At 41.3% G+C, this 13,419-nt stretch overlaps 1 pseudogene; it reads right to left on the bottom strand.

Annotated features, from left to right (window-relative positions):
• Nucleotides 1–3,189: 3,189 nt before the first annotated feature.
• Nucleotides 3,190–4,147, bottom strand: LOC125360920 (annotated as a pseudogene).
• Between the last annotated feature and the right edge of the window lie 9,272 nt (nucleotides 4,148–13,419).

The following is a 13,419-nucleotide window of genomic DNA, read 5'->3' as shown; positions in this document are numbered from 1 at the left end:
GGCAACAACAAATGCTGGAGGGGGTGCAGGGAAAGAGGAACCCTTCTCCATTGTTGGTGGGAGTGCAAATTAGTACAACCACTTTGGAGAACAGTATGGAGGTTTCTCAAAAAGCTCAATATAGACCTACCCTATGACCCAGCCATACCACTCCTAGGCATCTATCCTGAACAGCAGGTCCCAAGATATCAAAAAGACATTTGTACTTCCATGTTTATCGCTGCACAATTCACAATAGCCAAAATATGGAATCAACCCAGATGCCCCTCCACAGATGAATGGATCCAAAAAATATGGTACCTATACACAATGGAATACTACATAGCGATTAGGAATGGTGAGATATTGTTATTCGCAGGGAAATGGTGAGAACTTGAACAAATAATGTTGAGCAAGACAAGCTTAGAACCCAGAAAACAAAGGGGCAAGATCTCCCTGATATATGACTGTTAAGATGGGGTGACGGAGAGACAGTAGAGACCAGGTCTGTGAAACCAAAAACTGCTTTTCAAATGGTATTTCCCACAGGCTTGGGTCAGCAACCCAACATTATGTTGAAAGACCCTCAGAGACCCGCACCCAAGGACACAAACACGGACCACTGGATGCAAAAAGCAAGAGGGTTTTATTCAGGCATGCCCGGGCTCCCAGGTACACGTGACCTCGAGATCCGCAAGGTTCGGGTCAGTGGCTGAGAGCCCCGAGCTGTTTTGGGGATGACTTTTTATAGAACCTTACAGTCCGTTACAACAGAGCCCGCGCTTTTTCAGCCAGTAAATTCAAAGTATTATAACTAGGTCTGCACGCAGGCAGCCAGTTCCTTTAAAACAAATCATACATTTTAGCCAATCATCCCTTAGCAGGGAGTGTGCTGAGTTGCTTCTCTTCGGCCCTTGGTATGAGGGAATGACCCTTATCCGAGTCAGCACATGTTGTTCATACCAAGAAGGCCAGCTGCCGAGGTCTGTTAGCAGGATGTGAGCTTATTGATTAGCTTGTGAGGTTACTACTTAGTTACCAAGGGGAGAGGGTAGGGTAAGTGATAATATAATTTTCTTAGCAAAGCATATTTGTACAGAAGCCAGAAACTGCTTGGTTAGACACAAAATTCTGCTCCCTAACAATGTAACTAAAACCAAACAACTACTCAACATATAAAGGTCAAAAATTGACCTCTCAGTGGATCACAATAGCTCAAAAGCTATGTATGTACGTTCATATAAGACTACTGTCGACATATTGTCTAATGTCGACATTACATTTAAAGCCCTAGGCGAATTTTCTTTGGCGTAGGCCACGTGGCTCCTGTATATGTTCTTGGTACATTGTGTATTGTATATATGTCTACCTGACCTAGGGAAGGGAAAGAAAAACAGGGTGTAAGATATCACAAGAAATGTACACACTGCCCTACTATGTAACTGTACCCTTTTTGCACAACACCTTGTCAAAAAATTTTGTTTAATAAATAAATTACAAAAAATGAATAATGATCAAATCTACTCAATTATTGTATATGATGACTTCTTAAATATTAAACATATTTGAATGTCTAAATAAAGATCCTTGAAGTTCACTGTATGGATCTGTTTGCTTAGCAATTAATGAAGCTCAAAGGAGTATTTTCAAAAATTGTTACCTGGGAACCTAGAAGTTCTAGTTATGACTCTAAATGTAAGTATAGCACCTGTCATGTCTTTCAAAAGAGGATTTATTTGCCTTATAAACAAATCAAGAGTACTAAGTTTCTACAAAGAGAACAGAATAAAGAGGAAAGATTCAATGTTTTATTTGCTCATTGTTTATAGAAGTATGCTGGTGAATAAAAGACTTTAAGAATTACTAACACTCAAAGTTCTTTTTTGAAAAAAAAGAAATACATCAAAGTCCATTTAAAACTCTTAAGGGTGACATTAATGTCTACAGTAGAAACCAAATGAGTATTTCAAGTTGAAATTAATTGCTAGATCAACTAATGGCCAGAAGAAAAAAAATTAAGAGGTGTTTAAAGATAAAAGAAAAAACACAAATCCTAAAGAAGGTGCTATAAGGAAAACTGGATAAGAAAATTATTTTTAAAAACAATTAAAAGGCAAAAACAGAAAGAAGAGAGAAGAAAACGAAAGACCTGTATGAAATATTTAACTAGGTCCTGGAAAATACAATGTAGGTTTTTTATTTTGTTTTGCATTTTTGCAGTACTGGGGATCAAACACCCAGGCCATGGGCATGCTAGGCAAGTGGCTGCCACTGAACAATATGATTTCGATTAGGTCATTTTTTTTTTTTTTTTTTGCCAGTCCTGGGCCTTGGACTCAGGGCCTGAGCACTGTCCCTGGCTTCTTTTTGCTCAAGGCTAGCACTCTGCCACTTGAGCCACAGCGCCACTTCTGGCCGTTTTCTATATATGTGGTGCTGGGGAATCGAACCCAGGGCTTCATATATATAAGGCAGGCACTCTTGCCACTAGGCCATATTCCCAGCCCCGATTAGGTCATTTTTTAAAAACCAACTTTCCCATGTGCTTACAAATGGCTGCATGTACATACAGACAATTTTTATCATATGATAAAGTAATCTTTTAATATAATAAGAAGGATTTGTGGGGTTTTCTTGATTTTCAAAGAACATTTGAAAACTGAGATTATAGACATGATTATTATTTTTCAAGTCTGAAGGAATAATGGTAGAAAATCAAACCTTTAAAAGAGAACTAGCTATGCATTAACAAAATAAAAATAAGACTACTGCATATTAGTCAGCTTAAGCGAAGTCCACTTGGCCTCTGTAAGAAGAAATAATGCTTGACTCCTCTATAAAAGTTTTTTTGGAAAGAAAGTAAATTTGTGAAGAAAGGGGAAATTGGGAATGTATTTTACTCTTGGAAAAATCTTTTTTTTTTACTAATAAAAAAATTGTATTTACTTAGAAGCATTCAGAATGTCAACAAAACAGCTGCAACTTTTTTTTGCAATTACAGAGTGGTATTCAGTTAACAGAACAATTATTTCGTATAAGCTGCATCAGACAACAATTATTTCGTATAAGCTGCGTCAGACAACTGAAGATAAAAAAAACTACCATCGCCATATATCACTAATTTGTGCTGTGCACCAACAAGAACCTGCTTTAAATTTCCATGCCAATTTACAACCCCCATACTGTACCAGGCAAGGTTAGTGGCTATTGAAAATACCACCAGGACAGGGCTATCTAAAGACACATTCGGTAGTGTGTTAACTGTACAAAAAAAGACACTGTACAGTTTAAAAACAAATCTTACACAGCCTTACATTTCAATTTTTTTTTCTTTAAAAGGAGTGAGTTGTGTACAGGGGGGTTGAATGCTTTATAGACAAGAAAAAAACTGCGCTAGAGCCAACTTATTCATCATCATCCTCTTCATCTTCATCTTCATCCTCATCCTCTTCGTCTTCCTCTTCTTCCTCATCCTCTTCATCTTCCTCCTCTTCCTCCTCTTCCTTCTTTTTCTTGCTCTTTTCAGCCTTCACAACCCCCTTTTTGGCTGCATCAGGTTTTCCTTTAGCTCGATAGGCAGCAATATCCTCTTCATATTTTTCCTTCAGCTTAGCAGCCTTCTCTTCATAAGGCTGCTTGTCATCTGCAGCAGTGTTGTTCCACATCTCCCCCCGTTTTTTCGCAACATCACCAATAGACAGGCCGGGGTGTTCCCCTTTGATTTTAGGGCGATACTCAGAACAGGACAAGAAGAAGGCCGAAGGAGGCCTCTTGGGCGCATTGGGATCCTTGAACTTCTTGTTTCCCCTTTAGGGGGGGATGTAGGTTTTCATTTCTCTTTCATAAGGAGCCTTGTCCGCCTTGGCCATGTCTTCAAATTTCCCTTTCCCTTTAGCAGACATGGTCTTCCACCTCTCTGAGCACTTCTTAGAAAACTCTGAGAAGTTGACGGAGGCATCCGGGTGCTTCTTCTTGTGCTCCTCCCGGCAAGTTTGCACAAAGAGTGCATATGATGACATTTTGCCTCTCGGCTTCTTAGGATCTCCTTTGCCCATGTTTAGTTTTTCCTCCGCGAGGAACACAGTCGCTCGGTGCCCGACCGGCTCTCACTTGCCCCTGCGCTGTCTCTATGGAGCTCAATGTACTGCAATGGCTGTGAGAGCGGGAGCCAGCTCTTGGGAAAATCTTAAAAGATTTTTCACACCAATAGCTACTTCTTAATTGAGTAATCCTAGAATCAAGCAGAGGAGTTTTGTTATGGATTAAGAACTAAAGTCAAAGTAGTAAGGCATGGATATTATTAAATGGAAAAGTGTAAATTGTGGAATTTTCCAACAAATCAATCCTAAGTCAATCTAATTTAATCGTTTATTATGTTTTGGAAAGGAGAGAACACAGAAAAGTTTCTAAATTTGAAAATGAGACTAAAGTTTTACAGGGAGTGATATGCCAAAATGACAGGAATAAACTATGCAAAGTAAAAATGACAGAAGAATTTTGGCCTAAGTATAAGTTACCAAACACATTCTGGAAAAGTTATCCAAATACTAGTTAAGGATAAGATTTGATTGCTAAGTTACAATGGAGCACAGGAATCCAGGTGTCATGGAGGATATTCTTCGGAGATATCTGATGTTCTGATAGTCAAAGTTCAAAGATCAAAACAGGATTATTGGAAATAACCCAGTGGGTGTTGTTGATTATTGTATCAACAAACAACCCTGCTGTCATTTCTACACCTAGTAGCACGTTCAGTTATGGCTTTTCTATCCTGTGCAACAATACTATGTCATATGAATATGCTTACCATGAATAAAGAGTGTGGATTGGCCACATCATTAACAAGAGTACAGACTGCATTTTCTGAGCTCTGTTAGGTATCAGGAAATAGGAGGTGTGATTCAGACACTTCCTGAGAAGCAACAAATGCAACAGTGTGGGTGGGAGGTCAAGTGGGTGATATCACTAGTAGAAACTAGTGTAGCTTACTAGGCAACAAACAGAGAGAGATGTATGGAAAAATGAAATTTAGCTTCACGTGGGCAAGAATTCTAAGTAGAACAAAACCATAGAATTGGAGTAATAATGCGTTTTCTCGCTTCTTAATGCAAGAAACTAACAGATATTGGTTTCAAGGGTGATAAACTATATTGTAAGGCTAAGATCACTTATTGCCAAAATTATGATAACAAAAATCCAAACATAAGAACTCCCAACTCCACTTGCCAGGACTGAAATCAAGTTAAGTTCAAATCAATCCACAGTATAACTCAATGAGGGAAATGCCTCATCAGCCTGACCTGGAATCCAGCAAACAATCATCAGGCATAAAAATTCACAGGCCTCTTTAATACCATGTTAGTCTAGGTTCACAATGGTTTCTTGCCAGGAAAATGGGTTTTTCATTTGGAGATGGCTGAATGCCAGACTGAACAGGGCTTTTGGAGGCATTGGAACTCTCAAATGTCACCAGTCACAATTGGTGCAATTTCAGCTTATGCGATTTGTGTTAACGCAATCATTTAAAGAAATGAGAAGGAAGAAATGAGGACTCTGGTGTCAGAAGTGGCATCTACTAATGGGGGAGTCGGGTGACCTTTGCTAACTACAAGCTGTGCACTTGTAGTTCTATTAATATACTAAAGGTACAACTTAATTGGATAAAGTGACAGATGTCTAATATTTCTCTTCTTACGTACACAAAACAGGTTCAAACCAGCCCTGAAGAGATTCCAGCACTCTTACTCTGTAGGTTGGCCAATTTAGTCTGAAGCAAAGAGGCACTCCCAAACATACCAGACTCCTTGGAAATATGTTAAGTGGTACTGATGATGGCCAGGGCTGCCAGCAATGTCAAATGTATCTTAAAAAGTGAGTAGAATGCAAGGCTGCCACCCTCTGGGTGGGGACACCATTGATTTCAAGAGGATACGGTTCCTGGTTCCTGCTTCGTGGTGTGTGAGAGGCCCCCAGCCAAACATCTCACCCAACAAGAGCACCGCAGGATAAGAGGAAGTCATTTCCTTTTTGTTGTTGATTTCTGGTTTAATTTATCTGTGGTCAGAATAATTTGGGGGACTCCTCAAAGTAGAACTATAAATGTATAGCTAGTAAAAGGTAGAAAGATACGGCTAGTTTCTAGCATGGTTACATCCATGAATTCCTTCATGATCTGTCTCTGCCTCCCAGATAAGCCTGCTCCCTGTGCACACAAAATACTCTTCAGCATCGACCTTACAAACTACCAATCCCAAAGTCCAGAAAGAAGAGACTCCTCTCAATTGCCCAGACACAAAGCTGTGGAGAAGGCTCTGGTGGATCCAGGTTGTATCATATGTTCATCCTTGGACCAAGTGATATGGCCAGGGAGGATGATTAATTTTGTTACTAGAGTAAATATGAAGATTGCCAAGCAAATCACATGAGATTAATTTCCCACCAGAAACAGGGGCTCTGTTACCCAAGGCATAGGCAGGAACAACAAATTCTTCTGTACATATGAAAGATTTCCTGGGAATGCAAAAGTGGTAGGCAACTAAGTATTTAAATAGCATGATTTTCATGCAATACATCAATGCCCTTCATTTGAGTAGCAATTTATATCAAAGAGCTTTGAAATGAATGTTCTTATTTAGGCCTTACAAAAACACTGTGAAGAAAAATTATCATCTCAGATGAGGAATATGATTTACAAGGTTAGTGACTTGTTCAAGCCCATACAGCTGGTAAGTGGACCAACTTGAACAAGGTCAGTCTTGCACTAGACCTTCTGGCATCCCAAGAAAGCAAGCCAAAGAAGTCTTTCTATGTTGCATTTATTAGTTTTGGTCTGTTGTTTGTTTGAGACAGGGTCTGAGCATGTTGCCCAGTCTGACCTAGAACTTATAAATCTCCTGCCCCACCTTCCAAGTGCTAGGATTACCAATGTATGCCTCTATATCCAGCTAGGTTGCTCATTTTTTAAGCATAGGCCATTGCTTAGGGATACTCTCCTATAATTCTAAACTGAAATGGCTTTAAACTCTCAGCCGGCTGGTGCCATTAACAATAGAATGCCATTTTAGACAGCACATAGACAGTTCGTCTGCGAATTATCTTAGACAATTATAATGTATCACAGCTCAGGAGAGGCCTGTGACTTCTCTGCAGTGGAAATCATGTAGAATAGCCCACTAATTTTTCATTAAGGCCCAGGGACAACTAGATGACTAGCCACATACTCTTCTCCTACAGTGGGTAGAGTCTACAAGCTGCGTTCCCCAGCTGTGCCCACTGGCTATGTGTTGCGACCCCATGGCTGCTGCTGCCTGCTCTGTCTACACCCTGGAGTTTGGGGAACATGATTTCTCGGGCATGTTGCTGATGGTGCAGAAATTCCAACTTTTCTGAATTTCTCAAAGCACTTATTGTTTGAAAGAGTGTCTATGTCCAGTTTTGGAATTTTGTCCATTTAGAATCCAAAAACTGAGCATTCATTCTTCAGTTCCAGAGATAGCCTTACATCATCAGCAATGAACACTCACTGTAAGCCTGTTGTGTCTAGGACTGTGTGGGCAGCCACCTCCATGCTGTAACTGAGTCTGTTCTAAAATTGGTTTTCATATTGTGACCACTTAAAACAATCTAAATAGTTATGTACTCCCCCCCCCCTCCATTTTAGGAAAAAAAAAAAAGAGGCATTCACTGACCTCAAACTGATCAACTTCTGACAAGATTCTTCCTGTGGCAGTAAGACTTAGGACTGCCAAATTTTGGTGAGGCCAAGGCCATCAGAGACACTAGCAGCTCTCCCAGGAGGTATAGCATTAAGATGAGGTGAGCAGGAATCCTGGAAAGAATTGATTGACGTACAAGTCATACTTTGTACAAGTCATACATGAAGTTGGAGTCCAGGTCTCCCGGAAACAGTAAGTGTGGAGGGTTCTCTGGAAAGCCGTCTCAACCAATACCTAAGAGGAACAAAGGAAGCAGGATTAGGCAGAGCAAACACTGGAAACCACAATAGCTTCAGTTGCAACAGAGACCTGAAGCACTCCCCCACCACCCCCTGATATCTTTATACCTCGGAGGACCCTTCAGAGTTGTCCAAATTCAAGAGGGTGGCCTTTGCACCCTGCCACACAGTTAAGATATTGAATGCCAGCAGCTATTGAGGAGGGGCATAATTTTGGATGGCTGACTCCCTTCCTCTGCAGGCAATTTCTGGAAGAGGCACAGTTGTTTTGCCAAGTCGCGAGACCACCACCAAGAAGGCCACTGAGACTCAGACATTCCGAAATGCAAAAGCAAGGCTTTATTCAGGCGAGCTGCAATTTGGGCCTCGTCTTACCCACCACCACAGCGGAGGTTAGGAGGAAGCCCCGAGCTGCGATTGCACAGGGCTTATAAAGGCAAAAAACAAAGTTACAGCCATCAGGTGTTCAAGCAAGAAAAAAACAAAGTTACAGCAATCAGGTGTTCAAGCGAGCAAGATTAGGACATGGGTACAAATCTGATTGGCACAGGGCTCGAGGTACTCTATGGGCGGTTAGAGTTAAGCATTCCCAGTGGTTAGAGTTCTCGACTGGCTGGGCCCTAATAAGCTTGTCCTGGGTCTGCTCACAGGGCCTGCTTATCTCAGGTTCACGTGATAAGGTAGGGTTCACGTGGTAAAGTGGGGTTCGCGTGGTAAAGTGGGGCCTGACTTCAAAGTCTGGCTCTTCACAGTCAGTTGTGAACGGACAGTAGACAATTCTCTTGGCCACAGGGGAGTTATTTTTGTATTCACTGTTATTGTAGTAGTTATCATAATAACCATTTTATTTCTTTATTTTTGGCAGATCTGGGATTTGAACTCTGGGTCTCACACTTGCTCTACTGCTTGAGTCACATCTCCAACCCTCTTCATTTTAGTTTACTTTTCAGATAAGGTCTCATGTTTTCTGCTGGGTGTGGTGTGAACCATAATCTTCCCATTTCTAACTCTTGCACAGCTAGGATTACAAGCATAGAAAACAGAGCCACAGAGACGTTATCTAACCTGTTCACATAATATTTGAGGTTAGACTCACTGAAAACATCAATGTTTTCTATATCCTGTGTCTGGAAGGAAGCAAAAGAGAACGTTTAAAGGAAATGGAGGAATCCTGGGGACAAGCTCACCTCCTTCATGACTGAGTTTTAAATGGATTAGGAAAGGCACATAAGAAAGTGGTTAAGCCCTCAGTCCCTGGAGCCACCATGACTGGCTTTGACTTCTAGTTTCACTGCTTGTGAACCTTGGGTAAGTATTTGACTTATGCTTCAATTTCTTCATTTGTAAAATGAAGACAGTAATATTATGTGCGCTACAAGATTATTATGAAGTTTAAGTGAAATAACAGGCTGGGAATGTAGCTCAGTGGTAAAGAATACTGCCTAGCATACACAGGCCTTGAGTTTGATCCCTAGGGTGGGGAGAGAGAGAGAGAACAGGCCATTGAGAAAGAGAGAGAAAAGAGAGAGAGAATAATGATGACTGAAGATGTCCTCATCACAAATGATAACTCTAGGATGGTTCAAGAATCTAGATTTTTAGGTGGTCTGGATTCACTCCAGAAATCTTCCAAATGCCAACCACACCTAAACCTTCACGACATAATCCTGGAGGCAGAATAAGTAAAAAAAGGAGAACTGTTCTAAGAGCTGTTATTGTCTGCCAAACAAAATACCTTTTATTGAAGTCAGCTTTTTAGACATCTTGGACAGTGCATGAGTAGAGGCTGTTTAAGTCGCAAAAAATGCCTAAGTTGGGTTTCATAATCCAAATCCCACAGCCTGGGGAGGGAGGTCATTAACCTTATTGCTGCAATTTCACCACCACTGCCTTGGGATGGCTTGTGCAGGTTGCTAAGCGCCCAAGCATGACTCTTATGTGTGTGGCCTGCATTAGATTACCACTCCCCCCAGAGCTTCTCAGTGATTCAAAGTGCATCTGAATCTCAGCTCAGTTCTTCCCACATGCAGCCAAATGAAAATAATAAAGGACTCAGGAACTTAAATCAATTACTCTCTTTAGAAATGATTTTTAAGAAGAAAAATATATAGTATGTGTGCTGGGTTCAATGGTGTGCTCCTCCTAAGAAAGATATGTTCATCTAGAACCTGTGAATGTCACCTTGCATGGATAGTCTTTGCAGATGTAATTATGTTATGGATCTCGAGATGAGATCATTGTGAGTAACCTGGGAGGGTCTTAAATCCAATGATAGGCTATTATTATGAGAGAAAGGTAACTGGGTGTGGAGACTCATGCCTGTAATCACAGCTACTTGGGAAGCAAGGATAGGAAAATTGCTGTTCAAGGCCAGCTGAGCAAAAATAGACTATTTCCACTAGCAAGTCAAGCATTTGGGTTACACCTATATTCACAGATACAACAGAGGCGGAAGTAGGAGGATCAGAGTCTAATGCTGGCATGGGCAAAAGCAGGAGACCCTATCTGAAAAAATAATGAGAATTAAAAGGGTTATGGCGGGCTGGGAATATGGCCTAGTGGCAAGAGTGCTTGCCTCCTACACATGAAGCTCTCGGTTCCATTCCCCAGCACCACATATATGGAAAACGGCCAGAAGGGGCGCTGTGGCTCAGGTGGCAGAGTGCTAGCCTTGAGCGTGAAGAAGCCAGGGATGGTGCTCAGGCCCTGAGTCCAAGGCCCAGGACTGGCCAAAAGAAAAAGGGGGGGTTATGGCTATGGCTCAAATGGTAGAAAGTAAGGTCTGGAGATTGAACCCCACCCAGTACAGCAAAAATAAAGGGAGAGAATTTGAGCTACACAGAGAAGAAAGTCACATGAACAGAGAGAGAGAGAGAGAGAGAGAGAGAGGTGAGAGCTATACAGCCACTACTGAGAAATGCCTATAGCCACCAGAAACTGGGATTGGCTTCACAGTTTCTTTGGATATTTTACATTCTACAATTCTGGCCTCCAAAACACTAAAAGAACTAAATCTGTTCTTTTTTTTTTTTTTTTTTTTTTTTGGCCAGTCCTGGGCCTTGGACTCAGGGCCTGAGCACTGTCCCTGGCTTCTTCCCGCTCAAGACTAGCACTCTGCCACTTGAGCCACAGCGCCGCTTCTGGCCGTTTTTCTGTATATGTGGTGCTGGGGAATCGAACCTAGGGCCTCGTGTATCCGAGGCAGGCACTCTTGCCACTAGGCTATATCCCCAGCCCCTAAATCTGTTCTTTTAAACACCAAGTTTATACTAATTTGTTACAGCAGCCTCCAGGAACTAAGTGCTAAATATGTAGGCTTACCCACAGTGTGTCTGTACTATTCATCAAGATATTTATCATTTTATTAGATAAATTAAAATGCATGTTGCAGACAACATGGTCCAATATTATGTTTTAAAGCAATACATGAGGGGACTCGGGATATGGCCTAGTGGCAAGAGTGCTTGCCTCGTATACATGAAGCCCTCGGTTCGATTCCCCAGCACCACATATACAGAAAATGGCCAGAAGTGGCGCTGTGACTCAAGTGGCAGAGTGCTAGTGCTAGCCTTGAGCAAAAAGAAGCCAGGGACAGTGCTCAGGCCCTGAGTCCAAGGCCCAGGACTGGCAAAAATAAATAAATAAATAAATAAAGCAATACATGACAATCGTTCATCACTTAATGAGCATTTGCTCCAGAGATTTTTCTGAATTATTAGAGACTTTGTATCCGGATTTGTGTCATAGATGAATCCTAGAGCCCATCCTCTTGTCCTGATATGAGAGTCCACACCTGAAATTGAACCATTATTCTGTTTGCTACACAAATTTCCCATGAAAAGAATCAGGTCAGAGATAAACAAAACCAAAAAGCGAAATGTCTATGGAACCCAGACAGACATAGCCCTCAATGCAGTGGGTACCGTAGGACATACTCATGGGTACTGAACACAGAGACAACAGGGAAGATGACCCTTGTCTCATGTTACAGGAGCCCCAACTCTGTGCCAACTGTTTGTTGTCACAAAAGAATCAGGCTGCATGTTAAAGGATCCTCAGACTTCCAAGAGAAAAATCAGAAGTCTGGATTTTTTGTAATGATGAAATTGTCTCTTTTTGTAAATGTGAACACCCAATGCAAGTTTTCAGACCAAAAAAAAACATGGAAACTCAGACAGCTAAGTTTCCACTTATGAGTTAGTCCTTCACAAATAAAAGCTAATCATTCTTTTCATTTTTTTTTACCACTGACCCACAACCCCAATCGTAGCTATTTTATTTAATTTTTTTCAAGGAAAAAAACCCTCTTGTTTTCATTTCCTGGAATTCATTTTGATAAATATTATTTTATGTGATTAGGGGCATTGTACTTTTGTGTTTCTCCTCTAAAATCCATTCTTTGAGGTGAACAGAAATCTAGGCTTTAGGACACAATGCAAAAAGTTCTTCTCATTCTTTGCTATTGAGTCTGTAGCCTTGAACACAAGATAACAGCTTCTTTTGCAATCAAGTTATTCTGCCACATGGATTGCTTTTTAAAAGAACTCTAATATATGCTAGGCATATAGTAAGTGCTCAGTGAATGGTAGTTACCACAGATTTGGTAACTGAATAGTTGTTTGATGTCACAGATTTGATATCCTTTGAGTAGTCGAAAAGCAGAATAATATGTCACCAAGAAAATGATAGGAGAGCTTTCACTCCGCAGATCATCACAGTAGCAGATGCTCAGTGGCCAAGCCTGCTGCGTCTATTCAGAAGTGAAAGGCCTAGTTCCTTCCATTACCTTCAAAGCCAATCACAGACCTAGGGATCTTCCATTATAGTAGGAGAAGCAACAGTTTGGTTTGGGGGTTTTCTTTATTTTAATTCATTATATTATTATTTTATTTTAGATAAATCTCACTCTGTAGCGCAGGCTGGCCTCACCCATATTTCAGATCCTCCCATCTCAGCCTTCTAAGGGCTGGGATTATGTGCAGCCCAGCTTAGAAGCTAAAGCTCTTACAGTTCATTCTGGTACCCCAGCAGGGCTGTTTCCCTCCCCATCTAGTGTTTAGTGCCTTCTGTGGCCCACAGAACCACTACCCAGGCTCACTTCGCTGCTTACAGGAGGGGGTCAAAGACCAAGACAGCTCTAGGAATTCTGATTGTTTCCCTATTTTCTTGCTGTAAGAAGCAAAGCAAATAGACCCCTCAAGGCCATGGCATGATCATTTTTCATGAGTGCCCTTACAATCCAAACTTGGGCATCAGCAGGGGAATCATAAATCACTGATCTCCATTGCCATGGGAACGCTCTACTGACATTTTCCTTGGGAATGAGGACAAGAACTCTCTCATCACACTAGGAGTCCATCAACCTTCAGCCTCCTGGGTCTTGAGATCAGGTTATTTTGCTTCCCACTCAGGCCAAGGACATGTTCCTGATAGAGCTCAGGAAAAGGAATGCTTCGCCATCGCTAAGGAGCTGTGTGCATGGGAGC

This window comes from Perognathus longimembris, chromosome 12 (genome assembly GCF_023159225.1).
Source record: "Perognathus longimembris pacificus isolate PPM17 chromosome 12, ASM2315922v1, whole genome shotgun sequence".
Classification (NCBI taxonomy): Eukaryota; Metazoa; Chordata; class Mammalia; order Rodentia; family Heteromyidae; genus Perognathus; species Perognathus longimembris.
Note: the sequence above shows the minus strand (reverse complement) of the source record. Positions and strands in the feature narration are given on the sequence as shown.